Source organism: Globicephala melas, chromosome 16 (assembly GCF_963455315.2).
Source record: "Globicephala melas chromosome 16, mGloMel1.2, whole genome shotgun sequence".
In the NCBI taxonomy this organism is placed as follows: Eukaryota; Metazoa; Chordata; class Mammalia; order Artiodactyla; family Delphinidae; genus Globicephala; species Globicephala melas.
Genome location: NC_083329.1, coordinates 62,356,847 through 62,373,316, shown reverse-complemented (window position 1 = coordinate 62,373,316; position 16,470 = coordinate 62,356,847). Strand labels below are relative to the sequence as shown.

At 42.2% G+C, this 16,470-nt stretch overlaps 1 protein-coding gene across 1 annotated transcript in view; it reads left to right on the top strand.

The window, feature by feature from the left end:
- The first annotated feature begins 1,694 nt into the window (after positions 1–1,694).
- The window catches only part of FAM241B (family with sequence similarity 241 member B), a 96,432-nt gene continuing 81,656 nt past the window's right edge, over positions 1,695–16,470 (top strand). The window contains exon 1 of the mRNA XM_060286754.1: positions 1,695–1,802. The gene's annotated coding sequence lies outside the window, so the exon portion shown is untranslated. The remainder of the gene's footprint in view (positions 1,803–16,470) is intronic.

The window sequence follows — 16,470 nt, the reverse complement described above, 5'->3', positions numbered from 1 at the left end:
CCTTCTTTATAGCCCTTCTCAGCACCCGCTAACCCATCTCCAGGTGACCATGGATCTTTCTGTCTCTATACATTATATTTTCCAAAATTTTATGTAAGCGGATTCATACAGCATGGACTCTTCTCTCTGTCTGCCGTTTTTTGCTTAACGTAATTATTTTGAGTTTCATTCATTTCCTAGCACGGATCAGTAGTCCATTCCTTTGTATTGCTGAGTCGTATTCCTTTGTATGGCTTTGCCATAGTTTATACGTTCACCTAGTGATGGACATTTGTGTTGTTTCCAGGTTTTGGGTTGTTTTTAATACAAATAAAGTTGCTATGACCATCCATGTACCTGTCTTTGTACAGAAGTATACTTTCATTTCCCTTGGGTAAATATCTAGCAGTGGAATAGCTGGATCATATGGTAAGTGTATGTTTAGGTTTATGTTATAAGAAACTGCCAAAGTATTTTCCAAAGTGGTTGCATGATTTTATATCCTGACCAGTAGTGTAGAGTCCCTGTTCCTCTACATCCTTGCCAGTATTTGGTATGGCCAGTCTCTTAAATTTTGGTCGTTGTAGTGGGTGTGTGGTGATAAATCGTTGTGATCTTACTTTGCATTTCCTTTTTTATCTATGTGTGTGTATATATATCTATCTATATATATTTATTGAAGTATAGTTGATTTACAATGTTGTGTTTCAGGTATACAGCACAGTTACATATCTATAACTGATGATATATTGGTAATATAATATAAATCTATTCTTTTCAGATTCTTTTCCCTTATAAGTTATTACAAAATATTGGGTAGAGTTTCCTGTGCAGTACAGTAGCTCCTTGTTGGTTATCTATTTTATATATAGTAGTGTGTGTATGTTAATCCTAACCTCCTAATTTATCCCTCCTCCACTCCTGTCTTTGAGAAGATGACCCCTTCTTTGGGTGACCTCTCTCCACTGTCCTACAGAATCAATCAGGTAACAGCTGCCCCCCTTTTTCGTGCTTGTTGTGCACCGGCTCCATGCTCATCTATTTTCACCTATAATGATGGTCCATAATAACCATGTTATAGAAAAGGGAACTGGGATCAGAAGGGTTGAGGAACGTGCCTAGGGTCCCCCATCTAGTAAGTGATACTGCCAGGATTTGAGAACATGTCTGACTCCAAGGCCCTTGGTCCCCCACGTGCTAGCCTGGCATTGGAGGTCCTACCTACCATTCTGGCCTCATCCATGTCCCTTGTTCCTGTCAGCAGGGCTTACCCAGTTCATTCTTAGCTCGCACGGTTCTACCTATCATCTCGTGAGAAAGATCCAGCTCTCAACTCTTCCACATTCCCTTTCCCCATCTCCTTTGAGTTTCACTTCAATTCTGTGTGTGGAAAGACTTATTTTTATGATTGCCTATTTTGCAGATGGAGAAAATTGAGGCCAGACTAGTAAATTGTATACCAAGTGGCTCCACCAGCAGCCCCAGAACCTGGTTCCTTCCAAGCCCCTGCCCTGCCGACCATCCGCCTGGGGCCTGGGACGTGCACAGTAATATGGGGCTGCTGGTTCCCGGCGATGGCCTCCCACAGTCTGAGCCCTTGGAGGGAGCCTGATTTGCAATCCTGAGAGCCCAGGAAGGCAAAAAGCACGTCTCCTGGCATGGCTGCATATTGCCACTAGGTGGCGCTGCCGGCCCGCGGCTTGACGCCCAGAACGCAAACTCCACCCCCCACCCCCGCCCCACGCCGACCAGAGCCCGGGCCGGCGCTGTGGCTGCCGCCGGAGTGTGCCCTTCAGACCGTACCCCAAGGAGCGGGCCAGAAGGTGAGGCTAAAATACTATCGGTATCTGCATCTAGTAGGCACTCAATAAGTGATCGTTACTGGGAAACGGAGGCTGGATACTAACAGTAGCTTACTATTATTGACTGTCCCTAGGTGGCTGTGTGGTGTGAGGGCGTGTGTGTGGAGGGCGGAGGTACACCATGCTTAGCACATTCTAGTCTTCATCCTCGTTAGTCGTCACAGGTGCTTTATTCCCGTTTTGCGGGTGAGGAAACTGGGGCTTAGGTCGGTTCGTGGAATAGAGGGAAGAACCAGGATTTGAAGCGCTCTGCCCACATCCTGTCGGGATCACCTGTTGGTCCAGTGCCGCCCCCTCGTCCGCCTCGAGCGGGAGCCCGGGATGAAAGCCCGCTACCCTGCTCAGCCAGCACAGCCTCAGCCCCCAGCATCATGCGACCACCAGAGGGAGGCCTCGGCCTTCGGACAGCCGCAGAGGGGCCTCGAATGAGGCTGGGAGGGTGGCGGAGCAGTGGGGCAGCTGGGCCCTGGAGGGCAGCTTCTGGCTCTGGAAGGAGGATGAGCACCTCTGCCCGGCGGGTCGCCGTGGGCTGACAGGAAGCCATGCAGGTCCACTTGTTGCTCTGTGAGGGCTCCGCAGCCAGCCCTGCCCCAAGCCCTTGCCCCGGCCCTGAGCGGGCCTGAGCAGGCCGTGTGGACGAGCAACCATCGTAACATAGCGGCCACCGCACGTGTTATCTATAATATTTTCCTGATTTGGTTTGCTGTTATCCGTCTCGCCCACTGAGCCACTGACAGGCGGGATTTTGCCTGCTCCGTGCACTGCTGTCTCCCCGGCACTCAGTGCTGGTGTTGGAGCTTGGTGGGTGCTCAGTGAGCAGGCGCTGGCGGAGGGAACGGAAGTGGCCCGGAGCACGGGGTACCTGCGCTGGGCGGGGCTCCGGGACTCAGTGGGCCCCTTGTAACCCACGTGTGAACCCCAGAGGGCCAGGCTTGGCGTGTTGCCCTGCTCTGCAGGCTGTCAGCCTGGTCAAATCTTTGTACCCCAGAGGGCCTCTCTCGCCTCCTCTCCAGAGGAGCATCTAAGGGTTTCCAGGTGTGGTGGCTCAGGGGGTGGCAATGCAATGCACCTGTTGCCCTGTCATGGCTGTACCGCCCCCTCCTTCTCCCTGCTTCTTTCCTCCATCTGCCAAAGTGAACATGCCATGGCTGCCCCTCCCCCTTCCAGTATCCAGTGAAAACCCCAGTGAAATCGCTGCAAATAGAAAAATGTCTGCATCAACTTAAGAAACTAAGCCTGTGCTTGAGGCCGCTCTTGTAGCAGCTTCTAGCAAGGACTCAGGCTAAGACGCCATTAGTGAGGGCCCGGATGGGGTTTTTATGACTAGCCTTTGCTGTCCTCCCTCCAAGGTGATGCTGGAGAGCCTCTGGCAGTGGAGGCCCCTTTAGAATCATTTGGACCCTGCTGGCAGCAAAGATGGGTCTCAGAAACTGACTCGCTTGTGAAGAGGCACCCGAAGCCTCCTGCGCCATGTTGCCTGGAGAACTAGAACAGGGTCTCACACCCAGAAGGGCAACCTGCACGTGGAGAACATTGGTCAGGGCTTGGCTGGGTACCACATAGCACAACATCTTCCACCTTAGATCTGTGAGGAAGATTCCATCTGGGTCTGGGGGCCCTAGGTGGGAGCTGGGACAATCCATGCATCCAACAAAGGCCCACAGAAAGAACTCTTCATTAGAGGAAGAGTCGCCAGGGAAAAAAATGGGCCTATGAAAAAAGATGCAGCCAAGGGGAAAGGAGGACGAGAGGGCAGGAGCTGTATCTTATAATCACTGTAGCTCTAGCACCTCGCAAGACACACGCAGATGCTCAATAAATATGTCAAATGAATATGTGACTCAGAGTATAACCTTCCTCAGCAATAGATTTTACCAGCAAAGTTAGAATATTTGTACTTTAGGCTCTATATAAGGTGCAAGAGAATACAGCTTCTATTAAATGAGGGGAATTCATGGGAGGAGACAATGGTAAACAAAAAATACAGGAGCTGAGTTACAATTTGCATTGGTTGCAATAAATAGTAGACCTGAAAGTGCAAAAATCAAATGAGAGGTACAGAGGACCAGGTGGAGAGGCATTCGCAGGATGCAGAGGGAAAGGGTAAGACAAAGCATTATGAGAACAAACAGGGACAAGGGCCACAGAAACCTCATCCGAGGGACAGGCATTCTCTGCCTCCCACCAGACAGACAGACAGACAGACAGATACACACACACACACAGACACACACACACACAGACACACATACAAGGAAAGAGAGGCAGTAAAGTTATAAAGGAAGTAAATTCTTGATTAAAAAAGAAAAAGACACAGTAAAGCTGAAAATGTGCGATTATGGCACTTGTTTCACTTTCTCCAGTGCTTATAGAGAAAGTGATAATATTTATGGGTTCTCTAGATAAAGGGAGGGGGCACCCAGGCCCTGGGCTTCGGGAACCAGAATCTCCGCTGCCCGTGGCCCACCCACATGGGTGAACCCTAGACATGCACATAGGTGCACTAGGAATGGTGACCAGGATGTCCATCACCGTGCTGTTTGTAATAGTGAAACATGGGAAACCGCCTGAGTGTTTGCCAAAAGGGAGCGAATCCCTACCAGGTGGTATGTTCTTCCAGTGGAATATTATATAGCACTTCAAGTGAAGGAATCAAAGCTCTACGTATCAGAGCTTAAGAATGCAATGTTGAATGGAAAAGCTAGCTGCATAATGATACGTAGAATACGATGTCATTGTATTTCTTTTTATTTACTTTTTTATACAGTAGGTTCTTATTAGTCATCAATTTTATACACTTCAGTGTATACATGTCAATCCCAATCGCCCAGTTCATCACACCACCATCCCCACCACCCCCCGTGGCTTTCCCCCTCTTGGTGTCCATACGTTTGTTCTTTACATCTGTGTCTCAACTTCTGCCCTGCAAACCGGTTCATCTGTACCGTTTTTCTAGGTTCCACACATGTGTGTATATATGCGATATTTGTTTTTCTCGTTCTGACTTACTTCACTCTGTATGACAGTCTCTAGATCCATTCACGTCTCAACAAATGACCCAATTTCGTTCCTTTTTGTGGCTGAGTAATATTCCGTTGTATATATGTACCACCTCTTCTTTATCCATTCGTCTGTCGATGGGCATTTACGTTGCTTCCATGACCTGGCTATTGTAAATAGTGCTGCAAAACTATGTTGAATAATAGTGGTGAGAGTGGACATCCTTGTCTCATTCCTGATCTTAGAGGAAATGCTTTCAGTTTTACACCATTGAGAATGATGTTTGCTGTGAGTTTGTCATATATGGCCTTTATTATGTTGAGGTAGGTTCCCTCTATGCCCACTTTCTGGAGAGTTTTTTTTTTTTTTTTTTTTTTTTTTTGCGGTACGCGGGCCTCTCACTGTTGTGGCCTCTCCCGTTGCGGAGCACAGGCTCCGGACGCGCAGGCTCAGCGGCCATGGCTCACGGGCCCAGCCGCTCCGCGGCTTGTGGGATCTTCCCGGACCGGGGCACAAACCCGTGTCCGCTGCATCGGCAGGCGGACTCTCAACCACTGCGCCACCAGGGAAACCCTGGAGAGTTTTTATCATGAATGGGTGTTGAATTTTGTCAGAAGCTTTTTCTGCATCTATTGAGATGATCATATGGTTTTTATTCTTCAATTTGTTAATATGGTGTATCACATTGATTGATTTGCGTATACTGAAGAATCCTTGCATCCCTGGGATAAATCCCACTTGATCATGGTGTATGATCCTTTTAATATGTTGTTGGATTCTGTTTGCTAGTATTTTGTTGAGGATTTTTGCATCTATATTCATCAGTGATATTGGTCTGTAATTTTATTTTTTTGTAGTATCTTTGTCTGGTTTTGGTATCAGGGTGATGTTGGCCTCATAGAATAAGTTTGGGAGTGTTCCTTCCTCTGCAATTTTTTGGAAGAGTTTGAGAAGGACGGGTGTTAGCGCTTCTCTAAATGTTTGATAGTATTCACCTGTGAAGCCATCTGGTCCTGGACTTTTGTTTGTTGGAAGATTTTTAATCACAGTTTCAATTTCATTACTTGTGATTGGTCTCTTCATATTTTCTATTTCTTCCTGGTTCAGTCTTCGAAGGTAATCCTTTCTAAGAATTTGTCCATTTCTTCCAGGTTGTCCATTTTATTGGCATAGAGTTGCTTGTAGTAGTCTCTTAGGATGCTTTGTATTTCTGTGGTGTCTGTTGTAACTTCTCCTTTTTCATTTCTAATTTTATTGATTTGAGTCCTCACCCTCTTTTTCTTGATGAGTCTGGCTAATGGTTTATCAATTTTGTTTATCGTCTCGAAGAACCAGCTTTTAGTTTTATTGATCTTTGCTATTGTTTTCTTTGTTTCTATTTCATTTATTTCTGCTCTGAGCTTTATGATTTCTTTCCTTCTGCTAACTTTGGGTTTTGTTTGTTCTTCTTTCTCTAGTTCCTTTAGGTGTAAGGTTAGATTATTTATTTGAGATTTTTCTTGTTTCTTGAGGTAGGCTTGTATAGCTATAAACTTCCCTCTTAAAACTGCTTTTGCTACACCCCATAGGTTTTGGATCGTCGTGTTTTCATTGTCATTTGTCTCTAGGTATTTTTTGATTTCCTCTTTGATTTCTTCAGTGATCTCTTGGTTATTTAGTAATGTATTATTTAGCCTCCATGTGTTTGTGTTTTTTATGTTTTTTTCCCCTGTAATTAATTTCTAATCTCATAGCGTTGTGGTCAGAAAAGATGCTTGATATGACTTCAATTTTCTTAAATTTACTGAGGCTTGATTTGTGACCCAAGGTGTGATCTATCCTGGAGAATGTTCCATGTGCACTTGAGAAGAAAGTTTAATCTGCTGTTTTTGGATGGAGTGTCCTATAAATATCAATTAAATCTATGTGGTCTATTGTGTCATTGAAAGCTTCTGTTTCTTTATTTATTTTCATTTTGGATGATCTGTCCACTGGTGTAAGTGAGGTGTTAAAGTCCCCCACTATTATTGTGTTACTGTCGATTTCCTCTTTAATAGCTGTTAGCAGTTGCCTTATGTATTGAGGTGCTCTTATGTTGGGTGCATATATATTTATAATTGTTATATCTTCTTCTTGGGTTGATCTCTTGATCATTATGTAGTGTCCTTCCTTGTCTCTTGTAACATTCTTTATTTTAAAGTCTATTTTATCTGATATGAGTATTGCTACTCCAGCTTTCTTTTGATTTCCATTTGCATGGAATATCTTTTTCGATCCCCTCACTTTCAGTGTGTATGTGTCCCTAGGTCTGAAGTGGGTCTCTTGTAGACAGCATATAGATGGGTCTTGTTTTTGTATCCATTCAGCAAGCCTGTGTCTTTTGGTTGGAGCCTTTAATCCATTCACGTTTAAGGTAATTATCGATATGTATGTTCCTATGACCATTTTCTTAATTGTTTTGGGTTTGTTTTTTTTTTTTTTTGTGGTATGCAGGCCTCTCACTATTGTGGCCTCTTCCATTGCAGAGCACAGGCTCCAGATGCGCAGGCTCAGCGGCCATGGCTCACGGGCCCAGCCGCTCCGCGGCATGTGGGATCTTCCCAGACCGGGGCACGAACCCATGTCCCCTGCATCGGCAGGCGGACTCTCAACCACTGTGCCACCAGGGAAGCCCTTGGGTTTGTTTTTGTAGGTCCTTTTCTTCTCTTGTGTTTCCCACTTAGAGAAGTTCCTTTAGCATTTGTTGTAGAGCTGGTTTGGTGGTGCTGAATTCTCTTAGCTTTTGCTTGTCTGTAAAGCTTTTGATTTCTCCATCGAATCTGAATGAGATCCTTGCCGGGTTAGAGTAATCTTGGTTGTAGGTTCTTCCCTTTCATCACTTTAAGTATATCATGCCATTCCCTTCTGGCTTGTAGAGTTTCTGCTGAGAAGTCAGCTGTTAACCTTATGGGAGTTCCCTTGTATGTTATTTGTCGTTTTTCCCTTGCTGCTTTCAATAACTTTTCTTTGTCTTTAATTTTTGCCAATTTGATTACTATGTGTCTCGGTGTGTTTCTCCTTGGGTTTATCCTGTATGGGCTCACTGCGCTTCCTGGACTTGGGTGGCTATTTCCTTTCCCATGTTAGGGAAGTTTTCGACTGTAATCTCTTCAAATATTTTCTCGGGTCCTTTCTCTCTCTCTTCTCCTTCTGGGACCCCTATAATGCGAATGTTGTTGCGTTTAATGTTGTCCCAGAGGTCTCTCAGGCTGTCTTCATTTCTTTTCATTCTTTTTTCTTTATTCTGTTCTGCAGCAGGGAAGTCCACCATTCTGTCTTCCAGGTCACTTATCCGTTCTTCTGCCTCAGTTATTCTGCTATTGATTCCTTCTAGTGTAGTTTTCATTTCAGTTATTGTATTGTTCATCTCTGTTTGTTCTTTAATTCTTCTAGGTCTTTGTTAAACATTTCTTGCATCTTCTTGATCTTTGCCTCCATTCTTTTTCTCAGGTCCTGGATCAACTTCACTATCATTATTCTGAATTCTTTTTCTGGGAGCTTGCCTATCTCCACTTCATTTAGTTGTTTTTCTGAGGTTTTATCTTGTTCCTTCATCTGGTACATAGCCCTCTGCCTTTTCATCTTGTCTTTCTTTCAGTGAATGTGGTTTTTGTTCCACAGGCTGCAGGATTGTAGTTCTTCTTGCTTCTGCTCTGATGTCATTGTATTTATTTAAAAATGATATATTGCAGATGGATATCTATATAAGAAGTAAAAGTATAAAAATGAGGAATGGATGGAGATAGGTCAAAATCATGAGACTCTGTAAGGGGACAAGGGAAATGGGGCTGGGGACTGAATAGAATTCAATCTTATCTGTATGGTTTATTTATTTTCTTTAAAAGTTGTAAAGGGAAATGTTCAAATGTGAATATTTGTCCATTCAGGATATTGGTAGATGAAAATTTATGTTATGTTATGTCTGTATTTTTTTGGTTGTTTTTTTTTTAGTTGAAATATCGTTGATCCAGAATGTTGTGTTAGTTTCAGGTGTACATCAAAGTGATTCAGTTATATATATATATATTTCAGATTATTTTCCATTATAGGTTATTATAAGATATTGAATATAGTTCCCTGTGTTATACAGTAGCTCCTTGTTGCTTATCTATTTTATGTAAAGTATTTTGGATCTGTTAATCCCATACTCCTAATTTATCCCTCATTCCCCCTTTCCCCTTTGGTAACCATAAATTTGTTTTCTGTCTGCGAGTCTGTTTCTGTTTTGTTTTGTTTTTTTTAATTAACTTATTTATTTTTGGCTGTGTTGGGTCTTTGTTGCTGCGCATGCAGGCTTTCTCTAGTTGCGGCTAGCGGGGACTACTCTTCGTTGCGGTGTGCAGGCTTCTCATTGTGGTGGCTTCTCTTGCTGCAGAGCATGGGCTCTAGGTGCGCGGGCTTCAGTAGTTGTGGCTCGCAGGCTCTAGAGCACAGGCTCAGTAGTTGTGGTGCACAGGCTTAGTTGCTTCGCGGCATGTGGGATCTTCCCTGACCAGGGCAGGAGGACTCCCAACCACGGCGCCACCAGGGAAGTCCCTGTTTCTGTTTTGTATATAGATTCATTTGTATTAATTTTTAGATTCCACGTATAGTGATATATTTGCCTTTCTCTCGCTGACTTACTTCAGTTAGTATGATATTCTCTAGGTCTATCCATGTTGCTGCAAATGGCAATATTTCATTCTTTTTTTTTTTTTGGCTGAGTAATATTCCATTGTATATATGTACAACACATCTTAAACCAGTCATCTGTTGATGGGCACTTGGGTTGTTTCCATGTCTCGGCTATTGTAAATAGTGCTGCTGTGAACACTGGGGTACATGTATCTTTTCAAATTAGAGTTTTCATCTTTTCTGGTTATATGTCCAAGAGTGGGATGGCTGGATAATATGATAGCTCTATTTTTAGTTTTTTAAGGAACCTCCATACTGTTCCATAGTGGCTGTACCAATTTAAATTCCCACCAACAATGTAAGAGGGTTCCCTTTTCTCCACACCCTCTCTACCATTTATTGTTTGTAGACTTTTTGATGATAGCCATTCTGACAAGTATAGGTGATACCTCATCGTGGTTTGGGTTTGCATTTCTCTAATAATTAGCAATGTTGAGTATCTTTTCATGTGCCTGTTGGCCATCTGTATGTCTTCTTTGACGAAATGTCTATTTAGGTCTTCTGCCCACTTTTTGATTAGGTTGTTTGTGGGTTTTTTTTGATATTGAGTTGTATGAGCTGTTCATATATTTTGGATATTAACCCCTTGTTGGTCGCATCGTTTGCAGATATTTTCTCCTGTAGGTTTTCTTTTCATTTTGTTGCTGGCTTCCTTTGCTGTGCAAAAGCTTTTAAGTTTGATTAGGTCCCATTTATTTATTTTTGCTTTTATTTCTTTTGCCTTGGGAGACTGATCTAAGAAAATATTGCTAAGATTTATATCTGAGAATGTTTTGCCTATGTTCTCTTCTAGAAGTTTTATGGTGTCATTTCTTATATTTAGGTGTTTAAACCATTTTGAGTTTATTTTTTGTGTATGGTGTGAGGGATATTCTTTTGCATGTGGATATCCAGTTTTCTAAAAATAAATTGCTGAAAGATTGTCCTTTCCTTACTGAATGGTCTTGCATCCTTGTGGAAAATCTATTGACTATATATGAGAGGGTTTTTTCTAGGTTCTCTACTTTATTGCATTGGTCTGTATATCTGTCCTTCTTCTAGTACTACAGTGTTATGATTACTATAGCTTTGTAGTGAGTTTTGAAATCAAGAAGTGTGAGTCCTTCAATTTCGTTCTTCTTTTTCAAGATTGTATTGTGGGGTCACTTTTCTGTACTTTTTAACTTATCAAAAGAAAAGGAACATTTGCTGTGTAAAAGCTTTTAAGTTTCATTAGGTCCCATTTGTTTATTTTTGTTTTTATTTCCATTTCTCTAGGAGGTGGGTCAAAAAGGATCTTGCTGTGATTTATGTCATAGGCTGTTCTGCCTATGTTTTCCTCTAAGAGTTTTATAGTGTCCGGTCTTACATTTAGGTTTCGAATCCATTTTGAGTTTATTTTTGTGTATGGTGTTAGGGAGTGTTCTAACATCATTCCTTTACATGTAGCTGTCCAGTTTTCCCAGCACCACTTATTGAAGAGGCTGTCTTTTCTCCATTGTATATTCTTGCCTCCTTTATCAAAGATAAGGTAACCTACGTGTCCATCAGCAGATGAATGGATAAAGAAGATGTGGCACATGTATACAATGGAATATTACTCAGCCATAAAAAGAAACAAAATTGAGTTATTTGTAGTGAGGTGGATGGACCTAGAGACTATCATACAGAGTGAAGTAAGTCAGAAAGAGAAAAACAAATACTGTATGCTAACACATATATATGGAGTGTAAAAAAAAAAAAATGTTCTGAAGAACCTAGGGGCAGGACAGGAATAAAGATGCAGATGTAGAGAATGGACTTGAGGACATGGGGGGGAGGGGGAAGGGTAAGCTGGGGCAAAGTCAGAGAGTGGCATGGACATATATACACTACTGAATGTAAAATAGATAGCTAGTGGGAAGCAGTCACATAGCATAGGGAGATCAGCTCAGTGCTTTGTGTCCACCTAGAGGGGTGGAATAGGGAGGGTGGGAGGGAGACGCAAGAAGGAGGAGATATGGGGATATATGTTTATGTATAACTGATTCACTTTGTTATAAAGCAGAAACTAACACACCATTGTAAAGCAATTATACTCCAATAAAGATGTTAAAAAAAAAAAAAGAAAGAAAGAAAAGAAAAGGGACAGAGGAACTTCCCTGGCAGTCCAGTGGTTAAGACTTACGCTTCCACTGCAAGGGTCGCGGGTTTGATCTCTGGTCTGGGGACTATGATTCCGCATGCCAGCATGACCGAAAAAAAAAAAAAAAAGAAAGAAAAGGAAAAGGAAAAGAAAAGGGACAGGGCTGATGGGTAGACTCAGAATTTACTCCTTACTAGGCAAAAATTTAAGAAGGAAATCCACAGCCTGGTGGAGGTTTTAAGTGCAAGTCATAAAGAATTCTTAAGAATAGAAGTAAAAAATAAAGCTTATCCACAAATTAACAAAGCCAGGGTGGCTTCACTTGATGGTTCAGTATTAGGAGATTTAGTTATATTGTGTCAATAGATCAAATCCAATACCCATCTCTAGAAGAAAAACTTCCTCCTCACAAAGAACATAAAACAGTCATTGGGCTTCCCTGGTGGCGCAGTGGTTGAGAGTCCGCCTGCTGATGCAAGGGACACGGGTTCGTGCCCCCATCCGGGAAGATCCCCCATGCCGCGGAGCAACTAGGCCCGTGCGTCACAGCTACTGAGCCTGCGCTCTAGAGCCCGTGTTCCACAATAAGAGAAGCCACCGCAAGGAGAAGCACACGCACTGCAATGAAGAGTAGCCCCCGCTCGCCACAACTAGAGAAAGCTTGCGCACAGCAACAAAGACCCAATGCAGCCAAAAATAAATAAATAAATTAAAGAACAAACAAACAAAAAACTATGACTTACAAACGCATCAGGTCTAGATGATTTTACAGTTGATTATGGTATCAGTAGGCATTACTAACTGCTATAACTTCCCTCCTTAAATCTTAGGGGCTTAACACAACAGAAGTTTATCTTTTACTCACATAGAGACCAAAACAGGCGTTCCTCATTGGTTGTTGGCTGTTTCCCAATGGTAATTCAGGAATCCATGTTTCTTCCATCCTGTCTCCACCATCTTCAATAGATAGCTTCTGAGGTCATTGCAAAAGAAGATGGTACAAGGAGGGTGGAAAATTGGAGATTTTTCTGGCCCAGGACTGGAAGGGGTCTGCTTTTGCCCCATTCCATTAGCCAGGACTCAGTCACATGGTACCCTAACAACAAGAGAGGCTGAGAAATGTGGTCTAGTGTGGGCCCAGGAGGAAGAAATGTTGAGTTCTAACCAAATTTTTAAACAATGAAGGTTTCTGTTACTCAAACTATTCCAGATTATTAAAAAAGATCGAAAGCCCCTCCAATCCACTTTGTAAGCAAGCATGATCTTAATCATGAAACTTGATGAATATGGTACCAAATAACTATAGACCAATTTCACTTAAGAATATAAATGCAAAAATTCTGAGTATACAAAATTTAAAATTAGGAAATTTGTCAACATAAGTGAAGAATAATTTAAAAGACAAAGATCACATAATTTGATCAATAATTGCTAAAAATACTACTGATAAATTCCATAGAGATACCTAATAACAACTCTAACATTTGTTAGAGACTGTCACTAGACATGATAAAGGCCTGGAGTGGAATAAAAATTGTTCAGGACAGGAACAATAGAGATGAAGTAAAGAGCTGATCCAGGGAAAAATGGGGTGAGGCAAACAGAGCTAGAAAATCTGAGTAAGCAGCCCACCATATTTTTAACACTGTGTAAAAACAATAGAAGAGAGATTTGTGCAGTAGTAAAAAACATCTTGAACCATACCTTCTTCATAAGGTTCAGGAAAACTAAGTTCACATAAAAACAAACAATCAAGAAATATTGAGGTCAAATCTTACTTACAAATTTATTATAAGAAAAAAGAGGGACTAAGGAGCAGAATACTGTTGCCACATCAATGAAAGCATAGCAGAAAGACAAACCTACACCGAAAAGTATCAAACTGTAACCTATTATCTCAGTGGTAAAAAATACATTAAGAAACTGATATAAAACATGAAAGAGTAACTTAAGAATTAGAAAAATATGAAATGTGATGGCAGAACTCCAGGAAAGAATTAGAAATAAAAGGAAAAACATCACTTCATAAATTAATACTAAAACAGAAGGAACATAATGAATAAAGAAAACAGATAATGTGTTAAGAGAAACAGAAATGACAAATATTGAAACAGAAAAAGAAGATCCAACATATCCCTGAAGAAGAAAACCAAAATAAGGGTGCAGAATACTTAAAACTATTACTCAAGAAAACTTTCTTGAAATAAAAAAAAGATTGGAAGCTATGTGTGGAAAAGAGTACACCACACATCTGAGTGTCAACCCAGAATGAACTATACCAAAACATACTCTAAAAAAATTACTGGATTTGAAGAAAAAGAAGAATGATCTGGTCAACTAGGCAAAAAAATCAAGTGCGTTAGAGGGAAAGAAAATTAGATTATTATCAGATCTTTAGACAGCAAAACTTTAGGACAGAAGAAAATTCAGTACCGTATTTAAGATACTCAAGGAAAGAAAATGTAAGCCAAGGATTTATATCCAGCAAAGTTGACTTTAGAGTCTTAAAGCAGAGACAAACTGTTAACAACATGCAAGAACTCAGAGTATTGTTCCCACGACCTCTTCCTGGGAATCTGCTAGAGAATGAGCTTCAGACAAGCAGAGTGACCAGAGAGGCATCAGGTCAGCATAAGGACTGTTGGTGAATGTTAAATACATAGTTATCTGTAGAATGCAATGGCTATATAATCTGACTGGGTAATTATAGTGCAGTCTCCAAAATAACAGGGGCTGGAGGAGAATGGGAGAGTGTAACCATTTTCAATAATTATCTCAGTTGTGGTAGTGTTAGTATTGCTATTCTGATACTGTTTGTGTACAAAGTGGGGTAAAGCAAATGAGTGTTTATGGGGTATTCTAATCTTTTCATAGCCTGGTATTGGTAACCACGTATCTCAATTCGAAAGAAAGGAGGTATAGATGTAATATACTAGAGGTTACAGAAAAACTCTGTAGGGACTTCCCTGGAGGTCCAGTGGTTAAGAATCTGTGCTTCCACTGCAGGGGGCACGGGTGCTATCCCTGGTCGGGGAACTAGGATCCTGCATGCCTAGGATCCCGTATGCCGCGTGGTGCAGCCAAAAAAAAGAAGAAAAAGAATTAAAAAAAAAAAACCCTCTGTAATATTGGACTTGAATTGGAAGACCCAGAATGAACTGTTGAGGTATTTCATCTTAAAATATTTATATATTTTTATTTATATTTTCTATCCCTGCCCACTGAAAAGACCTAGAAACAACGACTTATCCAGCAGCAATGAGTATTCCTAGGAGAAATGCTAAGAAAATCCCAGATTATTAAAATGTTGTAGTGCCATTTCCCATGAAAGGAAAACAGGACTTTGGAAAAATAGAAGATTCCAGTTTGGGACAGGAAACATCTAAGATTAATCTGGAACGTCTTCTCATACCAGGTAGAGAGGAAGTTATCAAGCTACTAAAGTTGTGTCCTATGGACCGAGCAGCCAACTTAAAGAGGCTTCCACTGGCCAAAGTGGGACAATTTGAGCTTCAATGAGGATAATAATGATAATGAATTCAAATCTATCAAGTGTTTAATGCATGAATTCATAAGGATAATAAAAGAAAAAACTCCACAAAACTAATTTGTCTCTTTTGGATAACAGAGAAACCATTTATTGTCTTAAAACCTGATAAATAAAGGGAAAGAAGCATTCATACTGCTTTTCTTATGTAACTAGTACTATGGAGTAACCAAATAATACATGAAAGGAGTTATTGCTTTATAAAATTATTCCTGCTGATAAAATGGAATATCTGGTGTGATCTGAGGGCCTCCTCCCCACAGAACATTTTCCCCGTTAGCTTGCTCAGTAACCAAAATGCCTCCATAAGAAACCAGCCCTGGGTTCAAGGTACCAGAGCATTTGAGGGAGGCTGGCACATGCCCTGCAGAATCCACAGGCCTGGAGATACCCAGAATATGGCCCCCAGGAGAGAAAGTCTCAAATCTGGTGGATATGGTGGGCTGGGGTCAGTAAAGGAACATGCAACTGGGGAGAGGGGCTTGGGGCATCATAGTGGCCAATGAGGATGGGAGAGACCTTGAGACCAGCCTCCACCCCACTTCAGAAGAGGGTAAACCCCAGCTGCACGGTATGCAGCACCAAGGCATCAACCCGCGAATCAAGCCTGTTCAAGAACTGCTTCCACCAGGGAGCCTTTCCTGATTCCAGATTTCTCCTCTCTGGCCTCCTGCCCCTACCCCAGAGAGCTGGGCATACATGGGAGCCAGAAGGATTCTAGGACAATTGACAATGGACCAGCAATTCAGTGTTTACTGTGGTACAGTCCTAAGCATATTACTTGTTTAACTCTGCTTTAATTACTCTTTGCTGTATAACAGACCATCTGGAGATGTAGTAGCTTAATTACCTAATACACTTCCATAGGATGACTGGGTTCAGCTAGGCAGTTCTTCTTCTGGTCTTCCTTGGAGAAGGAAGGCTCAGTTGGTGGCTCGACTGGGACACTCAGATGTTGGGATGGCTGGTCCTCGTTCCCTCTCCATGTCGTCTCAGGGCCTCTCTTCAAGTGACCTGTGTGCAGGTGGCCTCTCCTCCAGCAGGACAGCAGGACTTCTTCCATGGCAGCTCAGGGCCATGCCTTCCAAGAGGGGAAAGCAGAAGCTGCTGGTCCTCTTAAAGACTAGGATTGGGACCAGCGCAGCAACCCTCCTTCCACATCCTCTTAGTCCCAGGCCTGCCCAGGTTCAGCACTGCAGGGGGACTGTCCAGAGCTGTGGATCGTTGGCAGCCATCTTCAGAGACCAGCTACCACCAATCCATTGGCTCCTCCAACAATGCCTTGG